This window comes from Anomaloglossus baeobatrachus, chromosome 6, assembly GCF_048569485.1.
Source record: "Anomaloglossus baeobatrachus isolate aAnoBae1 chromosome 6, aAnoBae1.hap1, whole genome shotgun sequence".
Lineage (NCBI taxonomy): Eukaryota > Metazoa > Chordata > Amphibia > Anura > Aromobatidae > Anomaloglossus > Anomaloglossus baeobatrachus.
Genome location: NC_134358.1, coordinates 349,566,098 through 349,584,692, shown reverse-complemented (window position 1 = coordinate 349,584,692; position 18,595 = coordinate 349,566,098). Strand labels below are relative to the sequence as shown.

At 47.8% G+C, this 18,595-nt stretch overlaps 1 protein-coding gene across 9 annotated transcripts in view; it reads right to left on the bottom strand.

The window, feature by feature from the left end:
- The window catches only part of RECK (reversion inducing cysteine rich protein with kazal motifs), a 1,668,523-nt gene that overhangs the window by 328,105 nt on the left and 1,321,823 nt on the right, over positions 1-18,595 (bottom strand). The window contains exon 20 of one of the 9 annotated variants that reach the window (XR_012724347.1): positions 16,420-16,497. The exons of the other annotated variants lie outside the window; for them this stretch is intronic. The gene's annotated coding sequence lies outside the window, so the exon portion shown is untranslated. The remainder of the gene's footprint in view (positions 1-16,419; positions 16,498-18,595) is intronic. 9 annotated transcript variants of the gene reach the window in all.

Sequence of the window (18,595 nt, the reverse complement as noted above, 5' to 3'; positions counted from 1 at the left end):
CCCCCCAGCCTCCCCCAGCTTCAGCCTCTCTCCCCCCGCTTCCCCCAGCATCAGCCTCTCTCCCCCAGCTTCCCCCAGCATCAGCCTCTCTCCCCCAGCTTCCCCCAGCCTCAGCCTCTCTCCCCCAGCTTCCCCCAGCATCAGCCTCTCTCCCCCAGCTTCCCCCAGCATCAGCCTCTCTGCCCCCAGCATCAGCCTCTCTGCCCCCAGCATCAGCCTCTCTTCTCCCAGCATCCCCCAGCATCAGCCTCACTCCTCCAAGCCTCCCCCAGCATCAGCCCCCCCAGCATCAGCCTCCACCCTCCCAGCCTACCCCAGCATAAGCCTCCCCCCTCCCAGCCTCCCCCCTCACATCCTCTCCCAGTATCAGCCTCCCCCAGCATCAGCCTCTCTCCTCCGAGCCTCCCGAAGCATCAGCCTCTCCCAGCATCAGCCTCCCTCAGCATCAGCCTCCCTCCTCCCAGCCTCCCCCAGCATTAGCCTCTCTCCTCCCAGCCTCCCCCCTCCCAGCCTCCCTCAGCATCAGCCTCCCTCCTCCCAGCCTCCCCCAGCATCATCCTCTCTCCTCCCAGCCTCCCCCAGCATCAGCCTCCCCCAGCATCAGCCTCTCTTCTCCCAGCCTCCTCCAGCATCAGCCTCTCTCCTCCCAGCCTCCCCCAGCATCAGCCTCCCCTTCCCAGCCTCCCCCAGCATCATCCTCCCCCAGCATCAGCCTCCTCCCAGCCTCCCCCAGCATCAGCCTCCCTCAGCATCAGCCTCCCTCCTCCAAGACTCCACCAGCATCAGCCTCCCCCAGCAAAAGCCTCCCCCCTCCTAGCCTCCCCCAGCATCAGCCTCTCTCCTCCCAGCCTCCCCCAGCATCAGCCTCTCTCCTCCGAGCCTCCCGCAGCATCAGCCTCTCCCAGCATCAGCCTTCCTCAACATCAGCCTCTTTCCTCCCAGCCTCCCCCAGCATCAGCCTCTCTCCTCCCAGCTTCCCCCAGCATCAGCCTCTCTCCTCCCAGCTTCCCCCAGCATCAGCCTCCCTCAGCATCAGCCTCCCTCCTCCCAGCCTCCCCCCTCCCAGCCTCCCCCAGCATCAGCCTCCCCCAGCATCAGCCTCCCTCAGCATCAGCCTCCCTCCTCCCAGCCTCCCCCAGCATCAGCCTCCCTCAGCATCAGCCTCCCTCCTCCCAGCCTCCCCCAGTATCAGCCTCCGCCAGCATCAGCCTCCCCCCTCCTAGCCTCCCCCAGCATCAGCCTCTCTCAGCTTCAGCCTCTCTCCTCCGAGCCTCCCGAAGCATCAGCCTCTCCCAGCATCAGCCTCCCTCAGCATCAGCCTCCCTCCTCCCAGCCTCCCTCAGCATCAGCCTCCCTCCTCCCAGCCTCCCCCAGCATCAGCCTCCCTCCTCCCAGCCTCCCCCAGCATCATCCTCCCCCAGCACCAGCCTCCCCCAGTATCAGCCTCTCTCCTCCCAGCCTCCCCCAGCATTAGCCTCCCTCAGCATCAGCCTCCCTCCTCCCAGCCTCCCCCTCTCTCCTCCCAGCCTCCCCCAGCATCAGCCTCCCTCAGCATCAGCCTCTCTCCTCCCAGCCTCCCCCAGCATCAGCCTCTCTCCTCCCAGCTTCCCCCACCATCAGCCTCCCTCAGCATCAGCCTCCCTCCTCCCAGCCTCCCCCAGCGTCAGCCTCCCCCCTCCCAGCCTCCCCCAGCATCAGCCTCCCCCAGCATCAGCCTCCCTCAGCATCAGCCTCCCTCCTCCCAGCCTCCCCCAGCATCAGCCTCCCTCAGCATCAGCCTCCCTCCTCCCAGCCTCCCCCAGTATCAGCCTCCGCCAGCATCAGCCTCCCCCCTCCTAGCCTCCCCCAGCATCAGCCTCTCTCAGCATCAGCCTCTCTCCTCCGAGCCTCCCGAAGCATCAGCCTCTCCCAGCATCAGCCTCCCTCAGCATCAGCCTCCCTCCTCCCAGCCTCCCTCAGCATCAGCCTCCCTCCTCCCAGCCTCCCCCAGCATCAGCCTCCCTCCTCCCAGCCTCCCCCAGCATCATCCTCCCCCAGCACCAGCCTCCCCCAGCATCAGCCTCTCTCCTCCCAGCCTCCCCCAGCATTAGCCTCCCTCAGCATCAGCCTCCCTCCTCCCAGCCTCCCCCTCTCTCCTCCCAGCCTCCCCCAGCATCAGCCTCCCTCAGCATCAGCCTCTCTCCTCCCAGCCTCCCCCAGCATCAGCCTCTCTCCTCCCAGCTTCCCCCACCATCAGCCTCCCTCAGCATCAGCCTCCCTCCTCCCAGCCTCCCCCAGCGTCAGCCTCCCCCCATCCCAGCCTTCCGCAACATCAGCCTCCCCCCTCCCAGCCTCCCCAGCATCATACTCTCTCCTCCCAGCCTCCCCCAGTATCAGCTTCTCTTCCCCCAAGTCTCCCCCAGTATCAGCCTCTCTCCTCCCACCCCATACGCAGATCTCCAGTCTGCATTAGAGACACCCCCACGCTCCTTATGAATCTTTAGCTCTGCGAGCACTTACCTGCTCCAGGGCCCGCCGTCATCTTCCTGGCTCACGTGAGTATCCTCTTCTGACACCGGCTTCCATCGCGGCGTCCACTGCGGCGTCCTGCTGTGAGCTCTGCATGTGAAATCCATACAGCATTGGACGCAGCACAGAGGAAGGAGCTGATTCCTGTGACCCCGGAAGTGCAGGCGCCGGCAGTTCCGGGGTCAATCAGCTCTCTGTGCCCGGCCGCTGCAGTTTGTCTGCATTCGCGTCTTAATTGATGTGGATACAAATAAATAAAGGTGCGCCTCTCCCCCTCCCCCCTCCGAAAATACAGCAGATTTAATGAATGTGTAAAAAAAAAATTATTTTTTTTTTACTGCTAGAAGGTGCCGCCCCCTGCATCCTGCCGTCCTAGGCACGGGACAACGGGTGCCTAATGGTAAATACGGCCCTGTATATATATATATATATATATATATATATATATAAATGAGTTTCTCCATAGCCACACAGACCTGCTGTTGCTTACCTAGTGTCAAGGCTATACACCGGAGGCGGCCTCCGTCTCAGGTCAGAGTCAGAGTGCCCGCTGTCTCTCCATTGTGTGAGGCTCACTCTGCAGGTTCAGCTCCATCTCGGTGCCGTTCTCAGCATTTGGATTAATCCTCCACTGTGTTACGACTGGCAGTACAGGCGCCAGAGTCTAAGGGAGGAAAGTGGGCGTGTGCACATGCGTGGGCCGAGTCTTTTTCTAAGTCTGACTCTTTGGCCACTGCGCATCTGCATGACGTGGCATCTCTGGATTGGTCATTGCCTGTTTGTAGACGTTATCTATGCTGACTGGAGAATGAGCTGAGGCTAGGTGGTGTTCAACTGATATAGGGACGCTGAGGACGCCGGGACAGCACTCAGTCTTTACTTGTCTTGCAGCGAGAGGGTCTTTTAGGCAGGTTTCTCTACTAATCTGCTACCTAATAATTATAGCCAGTGTCAGTGCTGGTAAAGCTTACTGATTACCGCTATCCTCCCCTTCCTATCATTAGTGACTGCGATGGCTAAGCGAACTGTTGCTAGATCTTTTCTTATTTATTGCCAGCGACAGTGCTGGTGAAGCCACTGTTATCTTTGGGTCTGACTCACCCTTAACTGTATAACAGCGCTGGTTGAGCGAACTGTTATCTTTTACTTTATTAGGCGACAACACTGGTTAAGCTACCTGTTGGCCTGAACCTTATTATTTGTAGCAGGTGCAACAGCACAGGTGTGCGTGTTGTGGCTTTGCTTCCTCTGTACTTTAGTTTGCTAATTCGCATCTCATTTTCAACCGTGGTGTGGTCGCCTTGACCTCACAGTTGTTCTGTGAAGTGTGAGTGTGCAAATAACACTGACCATTTATCTCTTTGGGCTCTTAGCAGCTATATCCATTGTGATAACCTGCACCCCGAATGTATTGGGGACACACATCTGGCAGCGGGATTGAGGCACACAGGAGCACTTTATCACATTAAAGAATCCACGTGGTTTATTCAAGCACGTCATAAACCGCTGTTACAATTAATTTCAATACAATTACAGGAACATTGCACTATACCCAGTCTGTTCCAATAGTGAGTATATCCACAAGGCTTCATACAGACAGCGTCCCAGTGCAGGCATCCCAGCCTTTACTCACTGACCTCTCAGCTGTATCCAAGTGAAAACAAATATGGCGGTCTTCACTTGCTGACATCCAGTCAGCTCACAACCCCCTTCTCCTGGGGTTGCCTATTCAGGAGTCGCAGCAAACTCCAATCATGGTCTCACCATGTGCTCCAGCAGTTCCATTTCCTTCCAGAACCCTGGTAGACAGCCATGTGATCACAACCAGACACATGATATCTTCCCAGACACACCCCTGGGTGGGAGGTATGTGGATGGTCATTCCCACCCATCGCTTCTGACCATCCCATGCATTTAGCCCTGAAACATGTTACCAAATGACGTGTGGAACTAAAAGTCCCAGTGAACACTCCAGGTTCATGTCAGAGGTTCTCTGCGACACATACCGGCCATTTTCAATATTACAGAGTGCCATCTTACACCATCCATAGCACGGTGGACCCCAGGTTGCGCTTAGAATTGTATTTTTCCATCTTCTCTCTAAGCCGCCCACTCTTAACACCTAGCGTCTCTAACTGTTATACATGGTCTGATCTTTTCCACTGTTCTGGGGGGACAAGTTATTATATGTTATATTGTTACCTGGTGCTGCATTTACCCCCGGGAGTCCTTTTAGGTCACCTTGAAAGACTCCCCCCACATAGGAAGACTTGCTTTACGCAAGTCCTAAGTTGCCCAGGAAAATTCCCACTGACTTCTTGTTGAGGGGTATTTTCCTGGTATTGTTCTCGACCTAGGAGCGAGAACTTGGTCTTCCCCTTCAGAAGACTTTCTTCCTCTTTTCTTCTTTTCTGGTTTCTCTCTCTTCCATACTCCCCCCCTCCCCTTTTCTCTCCCCTCGTTTGCTCTTCCCCTACTCAGTGCTTATACCCAAGATGGCTTCTCTAAAGATAGCATCCCTCAATGTCAGAGGCAGTAATGGTCCACAAAACACTCTCAGACTCTTTATGGAATGCATAAGATGGGAGCACAAATTATACTTCTGCAAGAAACCCACTTCAAAACCAGATCACTTTCGACAGATCAAAAATAAGTACTTTCCAAAGTGGTTTCCTGCTCCAAACCCAGATTCCAAATCAAAGGCGATGTGCACACGTTGCATTCTGTCCCTGCAGAAATTTCTGCAGCGATTTGAACAGCATATGTGCGCTTCAAATTGCTGCAGAAACACTGCGGAATGAAAAGCCGATTTCATGCGCTGTGGTGCTCTCCCATAGACAGAGCGGGACCTGCATCCAAAGCGCACGAAAGAAGTGACATGTTGCTTTTTAGAATGCAGCGATTTGGCAGCATGCAAATCGCTGCGTTCTAAAATGCAACGTGCGCATGGATTATGCACAATCTTCATAGACTGTGCTGGGAACGCAGGACGCATGCAGTTACGCTGCGGTGCAGAACGCAGTGTAACTGCAAGCAATACGCACACGTGGGCACAGAGCCTAAAGGCGTTAGCATTGCCTTACATAAAAATCTCCAGGGCACTGTGCTAGAGTCTGAGATTGATGACAATGGTCGTTTCGTGTTTCTAAAACTCTCTATCTTTAACCAAATCTACAACCTGGCAAACCTGTATTTTCCAAACAAAGGTCAATTGAGGCCAGCCTGTGATTTCTGAGAAAACTGGATGGTTTGAAGTAGGGTGTACTGATCATTGGTCGTGACATGAACCTGGTAATGGATAGGACACCATTCTCCTCGATGGGTAAGTCGTCTATCTCCCCTAACAAGCTTGCAGTGTTCAAGCGCGCCCTGTTTCAGTCACGGCTGGTAAATATCTGGCGCATATTGCACCCTAGAGAGGGAGACTACAAACACACTACTCCCCGATGCATAGTACATATAGCAGGATTGATTATTTCATGGCTGACCACCGCATACTGAGCTGGAGCCCCTTAGCCTCTATAGGTACTATGACCTTGGCAGATCACGTCCCCATATTCTTAACCTTTCAACCCCTGGATTCTTCATCATGAATATGGCAGTGGTGTTTGAACATCAACTTGCTCACAGACAATATTGTAAAGCAACACTAATGTAAGACCTGGCTCAACTATACAATATCGGGTGCCAGAAAGCAAAAAAATGATTACGTAGATAATGGCAGAATAGCTTTGGCACACCAAAATGAGTCAAAAGCGAGTTAATCAAAACTTCACTATTTATTATAAGGCAAATCGTGAAACAAAATTGTCCAAAGTTTCGACCCTTTAGAGGGTCTTTCTCACGGACATATGATCAAAATGAATACGTATGGATGTGTAGTCCACAGGGAGATATACATTTTCTATCAAGAGTATACACCGTGTGCAGAATTGTTAGGCAAGTTGTATTTTAGAGGGTTTTTTTTATTATTAATCAACAATTATGTTCTCAATCAACCCAAAAGACTCAAATATCAAAGCTTAATAGATTTGAGGTTGGAGTTTCTTTTAGATTTAGCTATCTTAGGAGGATATCTGTTTGTGCAGGTAACTATTACTGTGCAGAATTATTAGGCAACTTAATAAAAAACAAATATATTCCCATCTCACTTGTTTTTTTTTCACCAGGTAAACCAATATAACTGCACAAAATTTAGAAATAAACATTTCTGACATGCAAAAACAAAACCCAAAAAAATTAGTGACCAATATTGCCACCTTTCTTTATGATGACACACAACAGCCTGCCATCCATAGATTCTGTCAGTTGCTTGATCTGTTTACAATCAACATTGTGTGCAGCAGCCACCACAGCCTCCCTGACACTGTTCTGAGAGGTGTACTGTTTTCCCTCCCTGTAGATCTTACATTTTATGAGGGACCACAGGTTCTCTATGGGGTTTAGATCAGGTGAACAAGGGGGCCATGTCATTATTTTTTCATCTATTAGACCTTTACTGGCCAGCCATGCTGTGGAGTAGTTGGATGCATATGATGGAGCATTGTCCTGCATGAAAATCATGTTTTTCTTGAACGATACCGACTTCTTCCTGTACCACTGCTTGAAGAATTTGTCTTCCAGAAACTGGCAGTAGGTCTGGGAGTTGAGCTTCACTCCATCCTCAACCCGAAAAGGTTCCACAAGTTCATCTTTGATGATACCAGCCCATACCAGTACCCCACCTCCACCTTGTTGGCGTCTGAGTCGTAGTGGAGTTCTCTGCCCTTTACTGATCCAGCCTCTAGCCCATCCATCTGGCCCATCAAGAGTCACTCTCATTTCATCAGTCCATAAAACATTTGAAAAATCAGTCTTTAAGGGGGCTTTACACGGTTCGACCGATTGTGCAATTTCACAATCGATCGTACCCGCCCCTGTCCTTTTGGCATCACGGGCAAATCGCTGCCCATGGCGCACAAAGTCAGTAACCCCCGTCACACGTACTTACCTCTTGTGCGACCTTGCTGTGGGCGGCGAACGTTCACTTCCTGGAGTGGGAGAGACATTCGGCGTCACAGCGACGTCACACGGCCGGCGGCCAATGGAAGCGGAGGGGCGGAGATGAGCGGGACGTAAACATCCCGCCCACCTCCTTCCTTCACATAGCCGGCGGCGGCCGCGTGACGCAGGTGAGCTGCTGTTCATCGTTCCCGGGGTGTCACACGGAGCGGCGTGTGCTACCCCGGAAACGATGAACGACTAAATTAAACGATATTATGGAACCTAGCGAGCAGTACATGACTCACGATTTGTGAGCGATACTGCGTCGCTAGGAGGTGTCACACAGGCCGGCATCGCCAGCGATGCCGGATGTGCGTCACAAAAACCGTGACCCCGATGATCTATCGCACGATAGATTGTCTGGTGTAAAGCAGCCTTAAGACATTCCTTGGCCCAGTCTTGACATTTTATCTTATGTTTCTTGTTCAAAGGTGGTTGTTTTTCAGCCTTCCTTACCTTGGCCATGTCCCTGAGTATGGCACACCTTGTGCTTTTTGATACTCCAGTAATGTTGCAGCTCTGAAATATGGCCAAACAGGTGGCAAATGGCATCTTGGCAGCTTCATGCTTGATTTTCCTCAATTCATGGGTAGTTATTTTGCGCCTTTTTCGCCCAACACGCTTCTTGCGACCCTGTTGGCTATTTGCCATGAAACACTTGATTGTTCAGTGATTACACTTCAAAAGTTTCATAGTATCATAGTTTTTAAGGTTGAAGGGAGACTCTAAGTCCATCTAGTTGAACCCGTAGCCTAACATGTTGATCCAGAGGAAGGCAAAAAAAAAACAATGTGGCAAATAAGTTCCAATGGGGAAAAAAAATCCTTCCTGACTCCACATACGGCAATCAGACTAGTTCCCTGGATCAACACCCTGTCATAAAATCTAATATACATAACTGGTAATATTACATTTTTCAAGAAAGGCGTCCAGGCTCTGCTTAAATGTTAGTAGTGACTCACTCATTACAACATCATGCGGCAGAGAGTTCCATAGTCTCACTGCTCGTACAGTAAAGAATCCTCATCTGTGATTATGATTAAACCTTCTTTCCTCAAGACGTAGCGGATGTTCCCGTGTTCCAGTCGCAGGCCTAGGTGTAAAAAGATCTTTGGAAAGGTCTCTGTACTGTCCCCTCATATATTTATACATTGAGATTAGATCCCCCCTAAGCCTTCGTTTTTCCAAACTAAATAACCCCAAGTTTAATAACCTGTCTTGGTATTGCAGCCCACCCATTCCTCTAATAATCTTGGTGGCTGTTCTCTGCACCCTCTCCAGTTCAGCTATATCCTTCTTATATATCGGTGACCAGAATTGTACACAGTATTCCAAGTGCGGTCGCACTAGTGACTTGTACAGAGGTAGAACTATATTTTTTTCATGAACACATACCTCTTTTAATACATCCCATTATTTTATTAGCCCTGGCAGCAGTTGCCTGACACTGTCCACTAAAGTGAAGTTTACCATCCACCCATACACCCAAGTCTTTTTCTGTGTCTGCTTTACCCAGTGTTCTACAATTAAGTACATAATTATACATTTTATTTCCTATACCCAAGTGCATGACCTTACATTTATCTACATTAAACTTCAATTGCCACTTCTCAGCCCAATCCTCCAATTTAAATAAATCTCCCTGTAATATAAAATTATCCTCCTCTGTATTGATTACCCTGCAGAGTTTAGTATCATCTGCAAATATTGAAATTCTACTCCGCATGCCCCCAACAAGGTCATTAATAAATATGTTGAAAAGAAGTGGGCCCAATACTGACCCCTATGGTACCCCACTATGAACTGAGACCCAGCCCGAGTACGTACCATTAATAACCACCCTTTGTTTCCTATCACTGAGCCAGTTTTTAACACAGTTACACATATTTCTCCCTATCCCCATTATTCTCATTTTATGTACCAAGCTTATGTGTGGCACCGTATCAAAAGCTTTTGATAAGTCCATATACACAACATCCACTGCATTTCCCTGGTCCAGGCTTGAACTTACCTCTTCATAGAAGCTGATAAAATTAGTTTGACAGAATCGATCCCTCATAAACCCATGTTGATACTCTGTCATAAGGTTATTTTTCTTGAGATACTCCAGTATAGCATCTCTCAAGAAACCCTCAAGGATTTTACCAACCGTAGAGGTTAAACTTACCGGCCTATAATTTCCCAGCTTAGTTTTTGTCCCCTTTTTGAATATTGGCACCACATTTGCTATGCGCCAGTCCTGCGGTACCGACCCTGTTATTAAGGAATCTGTGAAGATTAAAAATAATGGTCTATCTATCACAGAACTCAATTCCTGTAGTACTCTGGGGTGTATGCCATCCGGGCCCGGAGATTTGTCAACCTTAGTGATTTCAAAGCGGCGGCGTACTTCCTGCTGGGTTAAGCAGGTAATATTCAAGGGTGAATTTATGGTATCACTGGTCATGTCATCTGCCATGACATTTTCTTGTATAAAAACCGTAGAAAAAAAGTCATTCAGCAGGTTGGCTTTATCCTCATCCCCCTCCACCATTTTACCAAAACTATTTTTAAGGGGGCCAACACTATCGCTTTTCAGTTTTTCACTGTTTATGTAGTTAAAGAATATTTTAGGATTATTTTTACTTTCTCTCGCAATGAGTCTCTCTGTCTTAAACTTAGCTAACTTAATTTGCTTTTTACATGTTTTATTTAATTTTCTATAATTATATAATGCCTCATCACTACCTACCCTCTTTAATTCTTTTAAGGCTTTCTGTTTTTCTTTCATTGCTTCCGTTACAGCTCTATTTAGCCATAGGGGTTTCCTCCTATTTCTAGCATGTTTGTTCGCATAGGGTATATTTTCTGCACAAGCCCTATTCAGGATGCTCATAAATGTCTCCCATTTGCTTTGTGTACTTTTATTACTTAGTATATCATCCCAGTTTATTGCACTAAGATCATCTCTCAACCGTTTAAAATTTGCTTTCCTGAAGTTTAGTGTCCTTGTAGCCCCTCTACTATACATCTTACTAAAGAATACATGAAAACTTATTATTTTGTGATCACTATTCCCCAAGTAACCCCCAACTTGTACATTTGATATGCGGTCTGGCCTATTGGTTAGTACAAGGTCTAGTAGTGCTCCCCCTCTTGTGGGGTCCTGTACCATTTGTGAAAGGTAATTATCTTTCATTGTTATCAAAAATCTATTTCCTTTGCTGGAACTGCAAGTTTCTGTTCCCCAATTTATATCAGGATAGTTAAAGTCCCCCATAATAATTACCTCTCCGAGACTCGCTGCTTTATCAGTTTGCTTTATGAGGAGATTCTCTACCTCTTCCATAATATTTGGCGTCTTATAACACACCCCTATCAGTATTTTATTATTCATTCTCCCCCCCCTTATCTCCACCCATAGGGACTCTACATTCTCAGTACCCTCACATATGTTGTCACGCAGGATGGGTTTTAAGGATGATTTTACATATAGACACACAACTCCCCCTCGCTTATTTGTACGGTCATTCCTGAATAGGCTATAACCCTGTAAATTAACAGCTCAGTCATAGCTCTCATCCAGCCATGTCTCTGATATCCCCACTATATCATAATTTTTTTCCAACAATATTAATTCTAATTCCTCCACCTTATTTGTGAGCCTTCGGGCATTAGTGTACATGCACGTTACGTATGACTCTGTATCTCTATTCCTGCTTACTGTATTAACTGTCCTAACCCTTCCCCACGTACCACCCCCAATTTCATTACTTGTGCCTTGGTCACTATCTGCACTACATTCCCCTTCTATAAAGTGAATACCCTCGCCCCCCATTCCTAGTTTAAACACTCCTCCAACCTTCTAGCCATCTTCTGCCCCAGCACAGCTGCACCCTCTCCATTAAGATGCAGCCCATCCCTAGCATAGAATCTGTAGTCAACTGAAAAATCGGCCCAATTCTCCAGGAACCCAAAACCCTCTTTCCTACACCAATTCCTGAGCCACCAGTTAACCTCCCTGATCTCCTTTTGCCTCTCTGGTGTGGCTCGTGGCACAGGTATTTCCGAAAATACCACCTTGGAGGTCCTTGCTTTAAGCTTACAACCTAATTCCCTGAAATCATCTTTAAGGACCTTCCACCTACCTCTAACTTTATCATTTGTGCCAATGTGTACAATGACCGCTGGGTCCTCCCCAGCCCCTCCCAGTAATCTGTCAACCCGATCCGCGATGTGCCGAACTCGAGCGCCAGGAAGACAACACACTGTTCGGCGATCCCTGTCTTTGTGACAGATTGCACTATCTGTCCCCCTAATAATGGAGTCCCCCACTACCAGTACCTGTATTGCCTGCCCTGCACTCCTATTCCCCCCCTTACTAGAGCAGACACTCCTCTGGCGTTCAGAGGTCATGCCTTGCTGCAGCAATGCTACCCCTGTAATGACATCCCTCTCATCTGCCAAGTTTGCATACCTATTGGGGTGTGTCAGTTCAGGACTAGCCTTCCTAGCACTTTTCCCTTTTACCCCCCTTTCTGTCACCCAGCTACCTACCTCATCATCCTGCCGCTCCCCCACATCTGACCCAGCAAGCTGCTGCTCAGTGAGCAGCAAACTCCTTTCCATACTGCTAATGCATCTCAGAGTTGCCAGCTGTTCATTTAGATCCAGTATCTGGGCTTCCAAATGTGCAACTTGCGCACATCTCGAACAACAGTATGCACCCTCGAACGGCTTTTCAAGGACTGCATACATGACACAAGATGTACACTGGATCGCATTAGCAATAGTGGAGCACACTTTCTAATGAAGATAGCACTAAACAAATGTTATGTAATTAAACAACTAAATACAAACAATTCTACTCATACTTAATTTTGCTCACACTTTGTTCCCTCACGCTCAAAATGAAGAAGACGGTCCAAAATTCTGACTCTTCACTTATCCCAGAAGGCACTGGGAATATGCAAATTATCCTCGCAGGATTCCTCCCCTGGTTTTCAGAAGTCTTCCTTTCGACTGTAACGGCCAAAACCCGGTTCTTCTTGAGCTCGCGGTGACTCTTCACTTATCCCAGAAGGCACTGGGAATATGCAAATTATCCTCGCAGGACTCCTTCCCTGGTTTTCAGAAGTCTTCCTTCCGGCTGTAACGGCCAAAACCCGGTTCTTCTTGAGCTCGCGGTGACTCTTCACTTATCCCAGAAGGCACTGAGAATATGCAAATTATCCTCGCAGGACTCCTCCCCTGGTTTTCAGAAGTCTTCCTTCCGGCTGTAACGGCCAAAACCCGGTTCTTCTTGAGCTCGCGGTGACTTTTCACTTATCCCAGAAGGCACTGGGAATATGCAAATTATCCTCGCAGGACTCCTCCCCTGGTTTTCAGAAGTCTTCCTTCCGGCTGTAACAGCCAAAACCCGGTTCTCCTTGAGCTCGCGGTGACTCTTCACTTATCCCAGAAGGCACTGGGAATATGCAAATTATCCTCGCAGGACTCCTCCCCTGGTTTTCAGAAGTCTTCCTTCCGGCTGGCAATTTCAAGACTGCTGTATCCCTCTGCAAGACATCTCACAATTTTGGACTTTTCAAAGCCTGTCAAATCTCTCTTCTGACCCATTTTGCCAAAGGAAAGGAAGTTGTCTAATAATTAAGTACACCTTATATAGGGTGTTGATGTCATTACACCACACCCCTCCTCATTACAAAGATGCACATCACCTGATTTACTTAATTGGTAGTTGGCTCTCAAGCCTATACAGCTTGGAGTAGGACAACATGTATAAATATTATCATCTGATCAAAATACCCATTTGCCTAATAATTCTGCACACAGTGTATGCCTTGAAAGTGTTTTGATCAAAGCCCAGGTGTCTGAAGGAGTATAACCTGACTTTCCCAGGTATAGGTTAATAATCCAGTGTGTGATACTGAAGACAAGCCAAAAAAGGGGGTGTTGACTTTAATTTGGGTATCACTAGGCCTGGAACCATAGACCACTTCTAATAGGTGAAACTCCACAGAAATAGTGATGGGCGAACCCGAACTGTAAAGTTCTGGGTCTGTAACGAACACAGTGTTCGTGCACACAATCCCAAACACAAGCTTTACTTGGAAGCTCATATTACAGTTCGGGTCCAGGTTGGGTCCAGGGCTGTGAAAAAAAAAGCACTATGACGTCATGAAAGGTTTTGTCATAGCCATGTCCAGGGGTATTCACTGCACTGCTCGTCCCTCGGCAGTCTTAGTCCATGTTCGCGTCTGCCATGGATTCGATTGAACTTTGACTGTCACTGTGCGAGTCTCGCAACGCATTACCCGGCATGGCACACACTATCCTGACAGGAGTGGGTCAGCTGCATGTATTTCCATACAGCTGAGATGCTCCTGTCTGGAGAGTGTCAAGCCGTGCGGTGTGAGTCAATACGAGACTCGCTCGAGTCATACGCAAGTGGAATCAGACCCTCAGTGTCAGCCTGCTTCTCTCTCTTTAGAGACACTTGTCTTTACAGAGCGATAAAGCAGAGCTGACAATGCTTTCCCTGCTTCTCGCTCTGTATAGATACTTGTCTGTACAGAGTGATGAAGCAGAGCTGACATTGCTCTCTCTGCTTCTCTCTCTGTAGAGACACTTGTCTCTACAGAGCGATGAAGCAGAGCTGACATTGGTCAACCTGTGGACTACGTCGGACTAAGGATTTTTTTTATAATAAAGATGGGAGTCTCTAATATTTTTTTGTTTTATTTCTAATAAAAAAATGTCTATGTGTTGTGTTTTTGTTTTACTATTTGCTAGAAATTCATGGTGGCCATGTTTAATTTGTTACACCATGAATTTTGGGCTTAGTACCAGCTGAGAATACAAAGCTAGTATTAACACCTTTATTACCCAGCGTGCCACTCCATCAGGGCCGCTGGACGAGCTGGGTAAAGCACCTAGGAATGGCGATAAGAAACAATGCCCCATTTCCAGGGGCGGCTGCGGGCGGCAGTTTTTAGTGTGGGGGGCCCAGAATGCTTGGGTCTTACCACGGTGAGAATCCCAGCCTCCAGCTGCTTGGCTTTACCTGACTGGCGATCAAAATACGGCGGGAGCTAACACGGGTTTTTTTTAATTATTTTTTTAAATAATTAAAAAAAAATAATGGCTTGCCTGTATTTTGATTGCTAGCCAAGTAAAGTCAGGCAAATGGGGGTGGCAGCCCGTAGGCGTCCGCTTTATCTACGCTGAGAATCAAAAATACTGCAGAGCGCTACGTCATTTTTTTAAATTATTTATTTTTACACTACTATATGTGTGAGAGACCCAACAGCCAATCACAGACGCTGTCACGCAGAATGGTCGTCTGTGATTGGCGTAACCTGAAATCTGCCCATACATTCTAGATGCTAGAATGTATGGGCTGGTTTCATGTTACTCCAGCATCCAATCACAGACATACACTCTGTGACAGCGTCTGTGATTGTCTGTTATTTTAACAGTAAAATAAACACAGAAAAAATATTTTATTAGAAATAAAACATAAGACATTTAGGACTGTATCTTTATTACTCAAAAAAAGCCCTCCGACGTAGTCCAAAGGCAGGCGAGCATCTTCAGCTCTGCTACATCTGACTTACAGGACCTTCCATGAAGTCATAGCCATGTGACCAGTCTGGTGTGAATGTTGTTACCTCATGGGTTACAGGACCTTCCATGATGTCATAGCCATGTGACCAGTCTGTAACCTAATATCTGTACAATATTCACACCAGACTGCTCACATGGCTTTCACATCATGGAAGGTCCTGTAAGTCAGTGGTGGTTACCCCGGGGCACAGCAATGATTGGACCTGGAAGCAGAAGTGGCCGGGAGACAGAGTCTGCAGGACGCGTCGCGGGACCTGTAAGTATAATGACCATGTTTATTATTAACTATATTCTTTATTTTACAGCCCCCCCCCGCCCCATCTCATAACTATAAAGTCCAAGTTCGCTGTTCGGACGCAAGATCGCGTTATCTCAGAACTCGAACTTTACAAAACGTTCGGGCGAGGCTCCCGAACATGAACATCAGGGGGTTCGCCCATGACTACTCAGAAAGACCACTGTGCAATATGAGAAGCTGGCTGATGATGAGGGTATATGTTGTTTGTCATGTAGAATATTCTATTCTATTCAATTAATGGCAACGTCACATGGATATACAGCCCATAAGTATATTGTGGAGACGTAAGAAATCCTAGTGAAAGGGTTGGTGCCCAATGAAATATACAAGATGTGCCTCCAGTGGTGATTCAGGTGAAGACACGGCCCGTGTCTTCACATGCATCACCATGGGAGGCACATCTGGTATAACTCATGGGGCAATATACTTATGGGCCATATATCCATGTGACACTGGCATTTAACAATTCAATACCCTCATCATCAGCCAGCATCTCATATTGAACAGTAGTGTTTCTGAAGAGTTTCACCTATTAGAAGTGGTCTATTTTTCCAGGCCTAGTGACACCCATATTAACGTCAACTCCTCCCCCCCCCTTTTCGGCTTCTCTTCACCACTACACATTGGATTATTAACCTATACATGGAAAAGTCAGGTTATACTCCTCTAGACACCTGGGCTTTGATCAAAACACTTTCAAGGCATATACTCTTGATATCAATATATATCTCCCTGTGGACTACACATCCATACGTATTAATTTCAATCATACGTCCGTGAGAAAGACCCCTAAAGGGTCAAAACATTGGAATTTTTTGTTTCACATTTTGCCTTATAATAGTAATGTTTTGATCAACTCGCTTTTGACTCATTTTGGTGTGCCGAATCTATTCTTCCATTATCTATGTAATATTGCAAAGCAAGCAGTTGAATCTATGATAACTGATTATATGCAAGCTCACCAGGGGATAGGATGCCACTTCCAATTCAATGGGAAACCTTGAAATGTGTAATTAAGTGGATGCTCTTTAGAGAGGGCTCTAGAATGAAAAAGGTGAAAGCGTCTCAGGTCGATCCCCTCTTACAACGAATCCACTCCCTGGAGCAAAGACAAAACAAATCCAACCCCCGAGGTTCTTATTGATTTAAACAAACAAAAGGAAGATCTTAGCAAGTGTCTAGATCAGGCTTATTTACACCACAGAGAAGTTATAACAATTTTTCTACGAGTTTGCCGATAAGTTCGGGGGGCTCTGTCTAGAGCAGACCTGGGCAAGGGGCGGCCCGCCCATCTTAGCTGAGAGTTGGAGGCGTCGCCTGATTTATGATTTTATGCCTCAGCCTTGCTCTCACTGCCGGACCTATGTATCCCGCAGTGCAGGGATAAGCAGCTGCCACACCCCCACTCTACCGGTCACGCCCCCTCTTGCTGCTAGTCATGACCTTTCTGGATGCTGGTCACAGTCTCTGGATGCCTTCCAGGACATCTATGCTGCTAGCCATGCCCCTTTTTCTGTCATCCACGCCCCCTCAATGCTAGACACACACACACAGACCTCAGATGACTTCCTTGTCCCCTCCTGCTGCTCTATCGATGCTGGCCTCGCCCCCTTTGCCTGCCCCTTTTACTCAGGATCCTCACGTGACTGGCTCATCTCCATAATGGCCACTTCAAAAACTTCTGTTCTGCAACTGAGGTAATGTGCACCAGTAGCAGCAGGGAGAGTGCAGAGTGCCTGCAGGAGGGGAGAGCAGGGGAGCTGCACTTGTGTCTTCTCAGGTCCCCCCAGTGCCTGCAATAGAAGAAGCAGACACACAGGGGACTCAGAGAAGGCAGCCAGAGGAGTCCTCAGGCTCTCCTGCTGCAGTGCTGCCAGCCTGTGTGCTCAGCATCCCCAGAGCCAGTATATATGCCCCACAGGCCACCGCTGTCAATATGTATGCCCCACTGGCCACCAGGGCCAGTATGTATGCTCCACAGGCCCCAGTAATGTGTATGCGACTTACTGACCTCGACTTACTGACCTCAGCAATGTGTATGTCCTCCACTGACCCCAGTAATGTGTATGCCCCCCACTGACCCCAGTAATGTCTGCCACCTCGTGACCCCAGTAATGTGTATGCCCCCCACTGACCCCAGTAATGTGTATGCTTCCCACTGACGCCAGTAATGTGTATGCCCCCCACTGATCCCAATAATGTGCATGCCCCCAACTGACCTCCATATTTTCATTGCATCTTTGTATGGTTTAACTTAGTGTTTGTTTATGAAGGTTTAGTATATATACTATATACAGTATTGGGTAGAACGGAGTTCATTATATTAGTCCAGCCCTCTAAAACCATCCCAATTTCTCATGCGGCCCCATGGGAAAATTAATTGCCCACCCCTGGTCTAGAGGCATTCACTCTGGAGCAGTTACTTCATTTATTCCATCTATTCGCTCCATGGCAAATTGAATGGTTCATGACTCTAGACAGATCTCCAATGCCTTCAAAGACTACTATAGCTTTCTATACAACATTAGTGGACACTATGCTGACACACCTCTCTCCAGGCTTCAAACTAAAATTGAATCTTATGTACACGTCACTACTTTGCCTGTTCTCCCGGATGAGATGTCCTCATCACTAGAGCAGCTATTCCCAGAGGAAGAGGTATCCCAGGCAATTAAAGTAGCCCAAATGAATAAAAGTCCCGAGCCTGACTGGTATGCGGCTACATTTTATAAAACATTTGCGGCCCACCTTGTACCCTTCCTCACCAGGGTACTGAACATGGTGTTGATTGATAATCCCTTCCCAAAACAGACCATTGAAGCCCACATTTCTATCATCCCCAAAGAAGGGAAGAACCCGGACCTCTGTCAGAGTTACAGGCCGATCTCCCTGATCAATTTGGATGTGAAGTTCTTCTCTAAACTTATCGCCACCAGACTTGCGCCTTTTCTGCCTTGACTGATTGGAAGCGACCAGGTTGGATTTGTTCCATATAGAGAAGCAAGGATAACACACTTAAGACTATGCCTCTATCTTCCAAGGGCAAAAAAAACCCAAACACTCAATCTCTCGTTCTATGAGTCAACGCAGAAAATGCCTTTGATCGGGTGACCTGGGCATTCCTTAGATGTGCGCTGG